This window comes from Alosa pseudoharengus, unplaced genomic scaffold (assembly GCF_046254945.1).
Source record: "Alosa pseudoharengus isolate Yale_2024_CS ecotype anadromous, Long Island Sound unplaced genomic scaffold, YU_APseudo_1.1 YU_APseudo_1.1_scf_119, whole genome shotgun sequence".
Lineage (NCBI taxonomy): Eukaryota > Metazoa > Chordata > Actinopteri > Clupeiformes > Clupeidae > Alosa > Alosa pseudoharengus.
This window is the reverse complement of record NW_027468586.1, coordinates 1-13242: the sequence shown is the minus strand read 5'-3', so window position 1 is coordinate 13242 and position 13242 is coordinate 1. Positions and strand designations below refer to the sequence as shown.

General features: G+C 39.4%; 3 long non-coding RNA genes across 6 annotated transcripts; 2 read left to right on the top strand and 1 right to left on the bottom strand.

Annotated features, from left to right (window-relative positions):
• The first annotated feature begins 326 nt into the window (after positions 1-326).
• Positions 327-4472, top strand: LOC143118232 (uncharacterized). Of its 2 annotated transcripts, none has more exons than XR_012986056.1 (6): positions 327-505; positions 1266-1542; positions 3753-3846; positions 4042-4125; positions 4240-4329; positions 4427-4472. It is a non-coding gene; the product is annotated as an uncharacterized LOC143118232 (long non-coding RNA). The 2 variants fall into 2 exon arrangements; XR_012986055.1 differs by having other exon boundaries at positions 327-510.
• LOC143118233 (uncharacterized) lies at positions 4472-5267 on the top strand. Of its 2 annotated transcripts, XR_012986058.1 has the most exons (3): positions 4472-4515; positions 4647-4723; positions 4850-5267. It is a non-coding gene; the product is annotated as an uncharacterized LOC143118233 (long non-coding RNA). The 2 variants fall into 2 exon arrangements; XR_012986057.1 differs by lacking the exon at positions 4472-4515 and having other exon boundaries at positions 4522-4723.
• A 3306-nt stretch (positions 5268-8573) lies between these two features.
• On the bottom strand, positions 8574-10899 carry LOC143118230 (uncharacterized). Of its 2 annotated transcripts, none has more exons than XR_012986050.1 (6): positions 10741-10899; positions 10477-10633; positions 10151-10289; positions 9936-10030; positions 9336-9379; positions 8574-8751 (listed from the first exon to the last, which is right to left on the bottom strand). It is a non-coding gene; the product is annotated as an uncharacterized LOC143118230 (long non-coding RNA). The 2 variants fall into 2 exon arrangements; XR_012986051.1 differs by having other exon boundaries at positions 10188-10289; positions 10741-10896.
• Between the last annotated feature and the right edge of the window lie 2343 nt (positions 10900-13242).

Here is a 13242-nt window from a genome sequence, read left to right as displayed (position 1 = left end):
GAGGCATAGTAACCGTTGCTAGGTAAACAAAGCCCATGTCAGAAGCGTATCCCCAGAGAATGTCAACTTAAAAAGAATAGCTTACTGATAGCACTAGTTCTTTCGTCTCAATACTGATTATGAAGTTGTTATAAATGTAATACACTACTGCAGAAATGTTTATATTGCTTAAGGTGGAAATAAAGTTCTTTGGCAAAGAGATGCATTCTGGGAAGTGATGTGTTTAAATGTAATGGCTACATATACCCAAGTTTCTTTCATTCGGAGATTTATGCTCATTATTTTACAAATTTGAGCAAGGATATAAAATATTAAGACTACTTTTTCATTGCTATTGATATTTTGGCGCAATTTTGTGCATCGCGTCACTGTGTGCGACGATCCCAGGGCGACGCTCGAAAAAGGAAACAGCCCCAGTGTGATAGGCTGGTTGCTGTCATGTGACACACGCCACCACAAGAAAGCGGAAACGCATCGTAGAGCGAGAGCTGGCTGGCTATGTGGGGTAAGGTAAGTTAAACTACGTTAATTTAGTAAATAATAATAATAATGGTGTTGTTTTTTGTTGTTTCGAACAAAATATAGGTATACTTATCATGACCAAAAACCCTTCATGCTGTAAAACAACTAGAATCACGCGAAATTAGTGCAATTTCTTAGTGAATGTCTTATAATGGTAAAAGACGTGGACAAATGCGTGATAATTAGCCAAATAAATAATTGTTATGGTTATTTGGTTAAATTATCGAAATGAGTGCGATGGTGATTGAGATGGTGTTTGACATTAAATTATAAGCAGGTCAGTTTCACATAATAAGCTATTTGTTTCTTTGGGTCTGGGTAATTCATGTGACAAAAAATTCTGTTATGCTACTACCGTTTTTCTGAAAAACAAAGCAACATTTCTATCTCCAAAATAATGCATTTCTGAGTGTACTACGTAGTGCATGCAGCTTTTAATGTCCAAAGTAGCCTATACTGATTTTCCTGCATAAGAACTACAAATACTCCTTCAAAACTACAGTGTTGACACTTGAAGTTGTGGAGTTATATTTTAGTAGCCTATTCTATAATAGAATAAATACCCACATCAGTTTTACCCTTGTCTCACCTGTATACAAGGGTACAAGGTGTATGAATTGCAGTAGTGATCAAATGAAAAAGGAAAGAAAGGTGTCCTGATGTGTTGTTTAGGGATGGTGCTGCAATGTTTTCTCGACATATCTTTATGTCTTTTTTTCTCCCCTCTACTTATGTTTTCACAGATCCTTGCTCCTGATATCCTGATGTATGGGTTGCATTTCATTAAATTACTCCAACAGAACACTCACAGAAAGGAGAGTGGTGTCAAACTACAAGACAGCCAGTATGTAAGCAAGGCCTTGTTTGTCCTTGTTTGGCTACTCATTTGTCAACTTCCTGAAGAGGCTGAAGCATGCTGGCCTTGACACCTCAGTCCTTGCTTCCATTAACAGCTGTGTTATGGAGTGCATCCTCACATCATGGTCTACTGCAGCGGTGGATACAGAGGACAATTGGCAGGTATTTTACATCACTTTTACATTACTTTTACTGTGATTTTGCTAGATATGGTTGTCGCTGTGCTAAATATAGGCCCATATTGTAGATTTAGATTGTTTCTACAGATTGTAGAAAGTAGATTGAACTGATACATTTAGGCCTACACTGTTAAGGGACAGCTGAATTGACCACCTAAACCATATATTTTCTGAAAGCCTATAGCCTCTAGATGTCAATTAATATACATTAAGACATGTCCCACCTTCCCACTGACTTTGGTGCATCATAAGGCGTACATAGGCCCATATTGTAGATCGAGAAACGCATTGTACAGCTGATATATTTAGGCCTACACTGTTAAGGGACAGCTGAATTGACCACCTAAACCATATATTTTCTGAAAGCCTATAGCCTCTAGATGTCAATTAATTAAGACATGTCCTACCTTCCTACTGACTTTGACATATCAAAACTCCACCTCTGAAATGGGAGTGGTCAACTTTTTTTATGTTTTTCCTTCACTGTTTTTTTTGTGGGTGTCTCAGAGATCCCACCTTTGGAACATTTGTCAGGGGCCTCAAGGGGGTGCCGTGCGTTTTGGTCCCATCCCTCTAGCACCTAGCTTTACCGCGCCAGCAGAGGGAAACCTTGTATGTTTCGAACCGTTTATCTCCTTCCGGGAATAATCCACCGACTCCAAACTGAGCCTGGCTTGTTTGTGATGTCCCGTTGTTCAACATATTCTGATTTCATACTGATCGGATCAACATAAGTGTGCTTTTTGGCTAAAAATTGAAAAATGGCTAAATGTTAAAGCAACACCAAAGAGTTTTTTGTACCTTAAAATAGTGTTTCCAAAATCGTTTCAGTGGTTCATCAACTCGTAACAGGGTGAACGGCACTTTCTGCATCCGCTTCGAGGCCCTCTATCGGCTATAACCGCACTATGTAAGTTTGCCGGATCGGGTAGCGGATATGTAGTTCGATGGAATGAGACATGAGAAACTACAAATTTGACTTGCATCTGATGTCGCAATACATCGTACTTTCATAAAATCATGCAACATATTCTACCTTGTCTGTGGACATTGTTATTTGCAAAGCTGGTGCTGGATAAACAAATAGTGCGTGCGACAGAGGAAAAGTTCTTTGGTGTTGCTTTAAATTGCCAAAAAAGTAGGCACAATGCTTTGCGTTACAGCTAGAGCGATGAAACTTTGCACGCTCTATGTGGGTCTTGTGCAGAAGGTCTGACTTGAATTTCAGCCTCGTAGCTCCATGCTACCACCCAAAACTCCACCTCTGAAGTGGGAGTGGTCAACTTTTTTAAAGTTTTTCCTTCACTGTTTTTTTTGTGGGTGTCTCAGATATCCCACCTTTGGAACAGTTGTCAGGGGCCTCAAGGCGGTGCCGTGCGTCTTGGTCCCATCCCTCTAGCACCTAGCGTTACCGCGGCAGAAGAGGGAAACCTTGTATGTTTCGAACCGTTTATCTCCTTCCGGGAATAATCCACCGACTGGATGTGTCACGTTGTTCAACATATTCTGATTTCATACTGATCAGACCAACATAAGTGAGTTTTTTGGCTAAAAATGTAAAAATGGCTAAACGTTAGCAATTCTACTGCTTTGTTATTTTGCCACCATATGTACCCTAGCAACACCCAAGCAACCACCTTAATTACCCTAGCAACACCCAAGCAACCATCTTAATTACCCTAGCAACCACTTGTATAATGTCAAGCTAGCAACCACCATAGCAACCAACATGCTTACCCTAACAACCACCATAGCAACCATGTTATTTTGCATAGCAACCACCATATCTACCTTAGCAACACCATAGCAACCATTCAATTTACCCTAGCAACAACCACAATATGCCCATAGTAACCACATGACATGTCCTAATGTATGTTAAATCACACCTACAACTGACCAGCTTTCAGAAAATATATGGTTTGCATGGCTGAAACTGCTTTGCCTTTGAGTTGGAGCTCAAAACTTATCATATGTGTACCTCGTTCGCCAATATACAAAATAGTGCCATGTATAGAGTTATGAACACTGATCGTATGATATGCAAAAGTCTGCAGGAAAGTAGGTCAGGCTTTCAGAATACAGTGGGACATGTCTCAATTCATGCTAATATTGGGTGCAGTGAAGAAAGAAAGGGAGGGAGGCTGCTTTTAAAAGAGAGGGAAAGTATAATATTTTTAATATTGTTTTCAGATGAAGAATTGGTGCGGTGGTGAGGCTGGAGCACCCCTGGCTTTTGCCGTATGGGTTGACTTCAGCAGTGAGTCACCCACCGTTAATTTCACAGGTATATGTAATATGTTTTTATTCAACAACATTTCAATGATGAGATCTATCGAAGATGACATTCAATGGAAGAACAATTATTTTAGTATGGTCACAATCTGGCCCTGAGTTTTGATAAAAATGATATTGACATGGCAACACAAACCGAATTGATAATGGATTTTAAGGGTTTTTTTCCCGGTTACGGTTCATTTAGGGCCAAAGTATCTTGAGGCCTTTTGGACCAATGACAGGAAGGCTGAGCTGCTAAACATGTACACTAATAGGGGTGTGTCAAGTGGTATGTATAAATGAAAGTGGTGTTAAGGTTTGTTTCTGTGTCAATCCTTTCTTGAAGTTCAGAAAAGGAACCTTAACATTTGTTTTTAATGACACTGAGCGTACTGTCTTACAGATGCTTTGGGGGGTGAGAGGCCATACGTTGACCCTGATATCAGTGGCACACATTGCCGGATGGCAATTGGCCGTCTGATAAAAGAACATGGTATGACTGGCATTGTATGTTTTCAATTTCCTTATTTAAAGATCAAAATGATGCAGACTACTGAATCTGATTACACTTTAACACCCTTCTATCTCAGCACTGAGTCAGGGTTTGTCTCGGTCTGAATATCTGCCACAACACAGCCTTGGTGGCCTGAGGAATTGCCCTTTGCCTCAGTCAGTGACGGTATGTTAATATTGACCAACTATTACTGTTTCAACTGCATGCACACAGCTGTTGCAACATGATTTGACTTTTCATAAGAGTATATGATAAAACCAGTAATGATGCATTGTTTGCCATTTTTTATGGAAAAGGTGAAGGGCGTAAAGCTTTCACTGCTGAAAAGCTGAGGCAGGTGGTACGCTCATACAATGCGTATTACAATCTCCAGGTATATATACAAATGCATGAACCTGTCTAAAACCTTTTGCATACCAGTGTGTTTTACAGACTAAAACAGATTTGTACACACATATCTAACAATAATGTGCTTTTCCTTTAATCTGTTGAGCTGCAGCAGTCTGTTGAGGCACCACCATCACCCCCATCACCAGCACCAGCAGCAACACCAACAGCAGCACAAACACCACCAGCACCACAAACACCACCAGCAGCAGCGGCAGATCATAAAGAAGGATCACAATACTACATGTCATTTCCTTTAATGTGTCAACATCTTTTGGAAAAGTAAAGCATCTATCATCATAAAGCAATCTCACTTTTCTTTGTTGATAAGCTACGTGTTTTTCATCGTAATTGATTCAATATCCAAGTGTGACAGTTTTGGTGTACTATGAACAGAACAGGACAATTGGAAACAGTTAGCCACCTATGTTACAGAGTCTAAAAACAAGCAGATTAGCACTAGCAGATTTAGAAATAGCTTCTTTCCCAATGCAATAACAATAAAGGAATTCATTCATTTAGTCATTTCAGTTTGTATTACTACTTTCATTATTATTGTTGTAATCTCACATGTACTATGGCTATCATAATTAAAATGAGATAGATACATAGATAATGTGTCAGTGAAAATACATATATGAGCCAATGTTCCAGCAGATGGGGTATGGATATCGGGCATGCATATCCACTCCTAGGCCTATTCTCCTACACTCCCCCTGTAGTAGCCAGCATTACATTGAAATCTCTCACTTTGGCCTATAGGACACTGACTGGATCTGCTCCTTGTTATTTTAATTCAATGATCAAGATGTACTTCCCCAACCGCCCACTGCTGTCTTCTGATTACCATTTGTTCTGTCGACCACTCATGAACGCTAAATTCAAGACTCTTCCTCAGTGGTTCCATGTGGGTGCAATAAGTTGCACAGTGCTCTTTGTTCCTGTGATAGTTTACAGTGTTTTAAAAGGGGTCTAAAGGCACATTTGTTCAACATGCACTTAGTCCATTAAACAGTAAGCAACTTGTTATTATATCATTGATTGATTTATTAGCCTATTGCTTGTCCTTATTACAGTCTGATCAACATCTTAATTTATTCCCTGTTCAATTTAAGTGTTATATCGTTTTATATATTTATATGTTGCTTTGAACAGCAAAGATTAGGATAATGAGCCTCCTTATTCTTCAGCCAAGCAGGTAGGCCTACGGGGCGTTGCCTAGCAACAAGGGTCAGAAGTAGCCTACTGTACACGTTTTTCGATATTTTGTGGAATTATACTTCTTTTCATTGAATGCCAATGAGTCATGTACTAACTTGCTTTAACTATTTCTCTACATATTATACCCAGCAAAAGTCGTCTGTGCCAGTGTGCATCCTAACAATAATTTGTTTATGTTTTAATACAAAGCCGTTTTAATGAACTACAAATTCGGCGCCATTGTTATAAAGCAGCGTTGAAATGAACGCTACACGTCATGGGGCATGTAGTCTAATTACAGAAATAGCTATAATTTCAAAATTACAAAAATATTTGTATATATAACATGAGAAACATGCTTGAATTATTAAGATGTATCACCTGCTTGACTATAAAGTCAAAAGCTTGCAACATTTGTAATATTTTTAAATACATGTTATTTTCCCATTTTTGCACATGAGGTAGCCTACATATATCATTGCATATATCAGATAAAAGCACAATATAGATGTTATGAGGTGCTTGGTTTGATCCATGAACTTGTGTGCATCCAAAATCTCTTATTGCAAAATCCTTAGAGAAGCTGATTAAAGCTGAGCTCCTAATCAAGGTGCAACCTCTCTTGGATCCTTCCCAGTTTGCCTATAGGGCCAAGAGGGGGGTGCAGGATGCTACCATCACTCTACTAAGTCTTCTCTATAAACACCTGGAGGAAAGTGGGAATCATGCAAGGTTGCTCTTTGTAGATTTCTCCTCGGCATTTAACACCATCCAACCCCACCTACTGATTGAGAAACTACTGAACAACTTTAGCCTTGACCCAAGCCTGATTGGTTGGCTACTTGATTTCCTCACGCAGAGTTCAGAGAGTGAGGGTAAATAAAGTGCTGTCCAGTGGCCTAACATCATCCACAGGCTCACCTCAGGGGTGTGTTCTCTCCCCCCTGTTGTACATACTGTACAACAATGACTGCCGCAGCCAGTATGACAACAGGCACATTCTAAAATTTGCAGATGACTCTGTAATTGTCAGTCTCCTGAATTCCCATGAGAATGAGCATGGCCCTGTTATCAATGAATTTGTGTCATGGTGTGAAGATGCTTTTTTGCATCTGAACATCAGTAAAACCAAGGACATGTCCATAGATTTCAGACGCCTTCCCCCTGTTCCAAAGCACAGTGTCATCAACGATCAAGATGTTGAAATTGTATCATCTTACAAGTACCTAGGCACCTTGATTGATGACCGGCTTAAGTTCGACCTGAACACCACCTCGGTGTGCAAGAGAGGGCAACAAAGACTCTCTGCACTTAGGAAACTGGCTAAGTTTCAGGTGGACAAAACATTGATGGCATTGTTTTACAAAGCTTTTATTGAGTCAATCCTCACATTCTCCATTATCTGCTGGTATGGAAATGTCACCATCAGAGACAAAAATGCACTTTCCAAGATAGTAAATGTGGCCAGTAAGATAGTGGGAGTGAAGTTTGTTAGTCTCACCGAATATTTTAATAAGCAGGTGTTCAACAAAGCGATACAAATATATCAAGACACAAGCCATCCCCTGTATTCTGAATACGTGCTGCTGCCACCTGGCTTGCGTTTGTTGGCATCCTATTGCTTTTAACCATAGGTACAAAAATTCCTTCATCCCCTTTTCTATTCAAGTACTGAATGTACACAACAGGAAAAGATAGATTTGTCCATTTAGTGACCCCCCCCCCATATTCATTCACTTCCTCCTCTTATATCTAACTTATTTAATTAAGTTTTATCTTGGTTTTACTGACTTTTTAGGCATTGTCAGACCTATTTATGTCGTGTGGTATGTGATCCTGTCTGCAATCAAATTGCCCATTTGGGACAAAGAAATAAATTGAACTTGAAAACTGTCAAAAAATGCAGCCGAATAGCTGTGTGGATGGTACTTTGCAGGGCTGTCGCGTAGGTCAAAACTGACCAGCAGAACTGACCATGTCATGCAAATTATGTTTATTTCATATCAAAACACTTGCATCAGGTAAAAGCACAATATAGATGTTATGAGGTGCTTGGTGTACTCAAGTAAATGTACTCCGTTACTGTCTGGCTCTGACTGCGCTGTAGTAGAATTTGCTATATGCACATGATGGGAATGCTCTATGTGTCTCTGCTGTCTTTGAAATGGCAGGTTATCTTTTGTGTGTATTCCTGTTTTGCTTTACTGATGCTAGGGGAAAGTTTGGCTCTCGTTGTTCTCAGATCAGTTTCATCCTTGGCTCTGAAGGCGTTCTCGGCAGCCTATGGACATCTCCTGTCATGTCTTCCAGTTAGCCGGGTCTTTGTGTGTGTCACATCATCGATGCACTTACTGATGTAAGAAGTAACAGGAGCTCCCATGCCACAAGGCACCTGGACCCTCTAGACCACAGTCAAAAACAACAGCAAGTATAGTACAATAGCAACAATGACTTAAAACAAATATCAAAAGCAGTAATTACTCTGTGGCACTTTTAAATGTTTAGTGAATGAAAGTTCTTCTGCCAGTTTGTCCTAACAACTGCAATACAAGAAGTAGTGGGAGACAAGCTAACAACACACAACACGGTGATTCTGTTGAGAAAACAGGGTGGTAAAACATGTGTGATACTTCCTATTCAATATGGCAACTAGTAGTCTTTATTAACTTATATTATATAAAAAAATACAAAAGAACAACACTCAGCTAAAATATTTGTTGACTGTTGAGTGAGTGAGTGAGTGAGTGAGTGTGTGTGTGTGTGTGTGTAGATCTTTATCTTGCAGGCTCCCAGGTTGGCAGACAGGTTTTCCCGCTGAGAAAAAAGGGGGAAGATGGTTAGTGAAAAAGACTGTAACCTGTATTCCAGTTTGATTAGATATTCTAGTGGAGGGATGTTTAGATTAACCAATGTCATAATAGTGTTACAACTAATAAAATATCTGAATACTCCACAGTATGGAAATAAAAAAAACTGGGCCCTGACATTCTGAATTGACAAAAGTTACATTATCAACATCTCAGGTTAGTACATTTACAAGTTCAGAGTGCAAATGAATAAAAAATAGTTTATAGCTCACACTCACCCCAGACAACACTCTACTACCAATTGCCATAAAACCCTACTGTTCATACTTGAATTTCCCCTTGGGGATCAATAAAGTATCTTTCTATCCATCTAAAACATCAGGTACACAGGAGTGTTACAATATAAACTGATTTACGGTATATATGTTTACATGTAGCCTGCAGTACCGGTATATAACTAAATTATAGCATAGACTATAATAACTAAATCTGGTACATTTACATGTCCTACAGTATATGTATGGCTGCTGGAACAACGTAATTTCCCTTTGTGTAATTGTGAGTATCTGGTGTAAAAGATAACCAACTCACCACATTTTGGAAGGCACCCAATCTATTAGGATCTCCATCTTCCCCTGTGGCAGGCAAACAAAGACATAGAAAAATAGTGTCTTGCTTAAAAAGATAACATTGCACTCAACTTAACATTCAAATTTTAACACTTCACATCAGTGACTATCAGCGTTTTGTAGACACGTAACACTTTTTATGATGTTCAGTTAATATCTCCTCATGGTCCACTCACTTTACATTCCCTATACGAGCTGTAAAACATCCTGGTCAATTTACACAGTCCCATAAACTGGAACATAGAGTAACTGCAGACAAACATTCTGGGGTTGGTAGCATCTCTAACAATACTAAAACATGCCATGAATATTTTTCAGAGAATACTTTATATTATATTTATATATAATATAGGGGTGAGTTATCTCTGGCGTGTCTTGTTCGGGATTTTGAACATAAACACAAAGATGAACAAACGCAATATCTGGTACGATTACTGATACTGACAGTTACTGATCACTGATTTCAATTATTCCGCAGTGCCATTATACATTTTTAAAAGTGATCAAAAAGTACTGTTACATCATCCATTGTTTTATTTTCAATTTTGTGTATGGAAATAACCTTTGTCTTTCTCTTTTTTAGTACTCTTCTGTACTGCTGCTTGTACATAGGGCTGTTGTGGGGGCACTCTTGTTCTTCACTTCCTTTTCTAGAAACTGTTTGACATAAGCAAATAGTAGAATGTTAATCAAAATGTTAACATACATACAGAACACAAATAACAAGCATATCATATAATTCATCATACAGTGTACAGATTAGGGCCTGTATCTTACATTCTCCGCAACTGACTTTCTTCCCTAACGCAATTACCATTGCTAATCTACACTTGGTGGAAAGCCACATTTTCTGACATGAAGATGGCCTCCTCTCATTGACCCGGCAAATTGTTTGGATCGGTCAGCGCTTTCTTTCCTGAAAGAATACAAGCAACACAAACAATACACAATGTACAATAAGGTCAAATGTGAAATGTAGGAGTGATGTCATGATATTTTTCTGTACATTTTGTTATTTGATGTCATCTAATTTTCAGTGTCCCACATTTTTCAGAATTGGGGTTGTATAGAGACGTTATAATGTATAGAAAATGTGGAATCACCTTTAACCATTAAGGTGAAAATGTCCTTAATGTTATTGAGGCATTTACTTTCCCCCCCACTTAACCTCAGGCCCTGAGGGAGAAGCATTTGTGGGTTTCTCTTTGGGTATTCAAGAAGGAGGACGGGACTCCAGCCCACAGCATTGAGCTTCTCAATCTGAAAAAAAAAAACCCTGTTACTTTAAAAAAACATTTATAAATTGTGCCAGTGATATATGTTTACGTTTATGTATTTAGCAGACGCTTTTATCCAAAGCAACATACATATAAATTACAACACGCTACGGGCTAGCAGATGCTACGGGAATGCACTAGTTGAGAATGTACTAGTTGAGAATGTACTTGTTGAGAGTGTATGTGGGAAAGGTGTGAAAATATGTGCGTGGGTTTGGTGTGCATGTCTATTTGCATGTGTGCATGATTCATGTATGAACGTGTCACTACAGGAGCATAGTAGAGGTATTACTCATTTTGACACTTCATTCTTAAAGATGAACTGAACTGAAAGAATCAACATTGATAATGTGTTGATTATGACAATTAAAAATAAATGACACTAAAAAAAATAATTAAAAAAATCAATACGTAGCCTTTTTTAAGCAACACCAAAATTGCGTTGGTTAGTATTAGAACGCTGCCAGTTTCAGTGACGTCACTGGCATGGTAGGACCTGAGAAGTTCTATAGGCAACAGCTGCAGCATATTATGTATACACGAAAATTAGTCATTTTAATGGCATGGGTTACAAATTTGAGCCTGTGAGGGACAGGCCTCTAGTGTCTTGACCATAGACAGTAAAAGTCTTGACTACCACTAGATGGGTTTCAGGCTCCAGCTCAACCTTCAGTAGAATCATTTTGGTGAAAATTACAGTGTGGGCGCTGCCGGAGCATGGACACTGGAATCTATCTGTTGCAAAGCAGTGGCGAAACGTAGGGAAAATGTTCAAGGAAGCCAAAGTTACGGGAAAAATATGTTTATTTATGTATGTGTTTATTTCGGGGGTATACATTTTGTGCAATGTACAACATAGATACATTTTTGGCGGCACAACATAGGCTACTGTAGACCTAGCCTACAGGTCATGTAGAAAACTGCACGAGGGGCGCTTGAGACAGCAACACGCACGCTGTCTCTGTCTCCCTCCATCCCTCACACACACACATTGCCTACTGTACATCCTCCACACAACTGCATACTCACTCACCACCACTACATTAGGCCTATGCGAAGGCTACGGTGCATACAAATAAGCTATATAACACGCATTGTCACGGCAATGTAGGCTAACGCAGTATGGACTACTGGCACTCGTAACAGCAACTCACGGGCTCTCTCTCCCTCCCTTGAAACTGTTAAAAACTTCGTTACCCCAAGTTGACCCCAGATACACGGAGGATACACGAGTTTGCTAAGGCTAACGTTAGTGGAGAGTTTGCAGATTTTTACCTTGTGGATGTTGATATTGCACGAGTCTCTTGGATAGCAGCACTGCGAGTTAAACTCCCTCGCATCAAGAATCTGCCCTGAGACGGTGAACAACTGGCTTCAGGGTGAGTACAAAGGGACATTGGATTCTGTTTACAGACCCGCTGTGGTTTAGTTACCAGCTAGTAAACGCATTATTATCGATCTGTGATATCGTCGGAGTCATGGTTTATACTCTCTATGGTCGGAGTGCTAGCTTGTGGAGTTTGACATAAGAGTGTTTCCAAGGTGTTTACCTGCTAGCCCTTTCCTAGGTTGGATGGATCGTATGGTAGCCTATCTTACACTGGACCTCATCTGAGGCTACTTCGATATATTATTCCAAAGGGGACAGATAGGCTACTGCACTTAAAACTTTAAACGATTGAACGAACCTTCCCGGACTTTGTAATTGCGACCAGTGACTGCATTGGGTGAACGAAGCCGAAGTTGAAACTTAGGCTCCATTGCACATAGACTGTGGGCTCGCCCTTCTATGAATTGAAAAAGACTACAAGCTGCCCCACCGAGTTTGCGATAAAGTAAGCAAGAAAAGGGTTTTTTAAGTCAGGATATGGCAAGTCAATGGCATTTAAGTTACAGACCAGTTTCCATAGTGCACATCTTATCAATAGTTTGAATGTCGTGTGTGTTTCTGCTCATTGACAAAATAGCGTTCAGTATGATTCATGCCCAATTAATTTCCCCTGTTAAAGTGTTTGCCTTTGTTTCACTAGTTTGGTTTCATTTTGTATGAGATTTTGTGATGTAGGCTAGCCTATGATAAATGGCTTATGGCCAATATGTAACTCAGCTAGGCCTAATGTTAGTTTCCTCAGCCATGTCAGCTAGCCTCAGACTCATTATCTGCTATGGCTGCTAGTGCTAGTGCAGAGTAGCTTACCATGCCAGTGACGTAGCCGATTGTTGAAATCCAACATGGCGGCGCCCGTGTAACAACAACACCACTTTCAACGTACATTTTTATCCCTTTTAATAAATTCAGCCATTTTAATCATTGTACCAATGAGAAGAAATAAAATACATCTGTTATATCACCTTTACTTAAAATTCCAGTTCAGTTCATCTTTAAAGGTTGTATCAGTGATCCTGGCGGATATTGCCTGTGTTTTTGTTATTGTTTATGTTCAAATTTCTTAGCAGACGTTTTTGTCCGATATATAACTCATTTTATATTTTGTCTGAGGACCAAACAAGACACACAAGAGATAACTCAACCTTACCACCAGTATTCATTTTTAAAAAATCCATGCAATGCTTGGTTATTGTTAGTGGTGT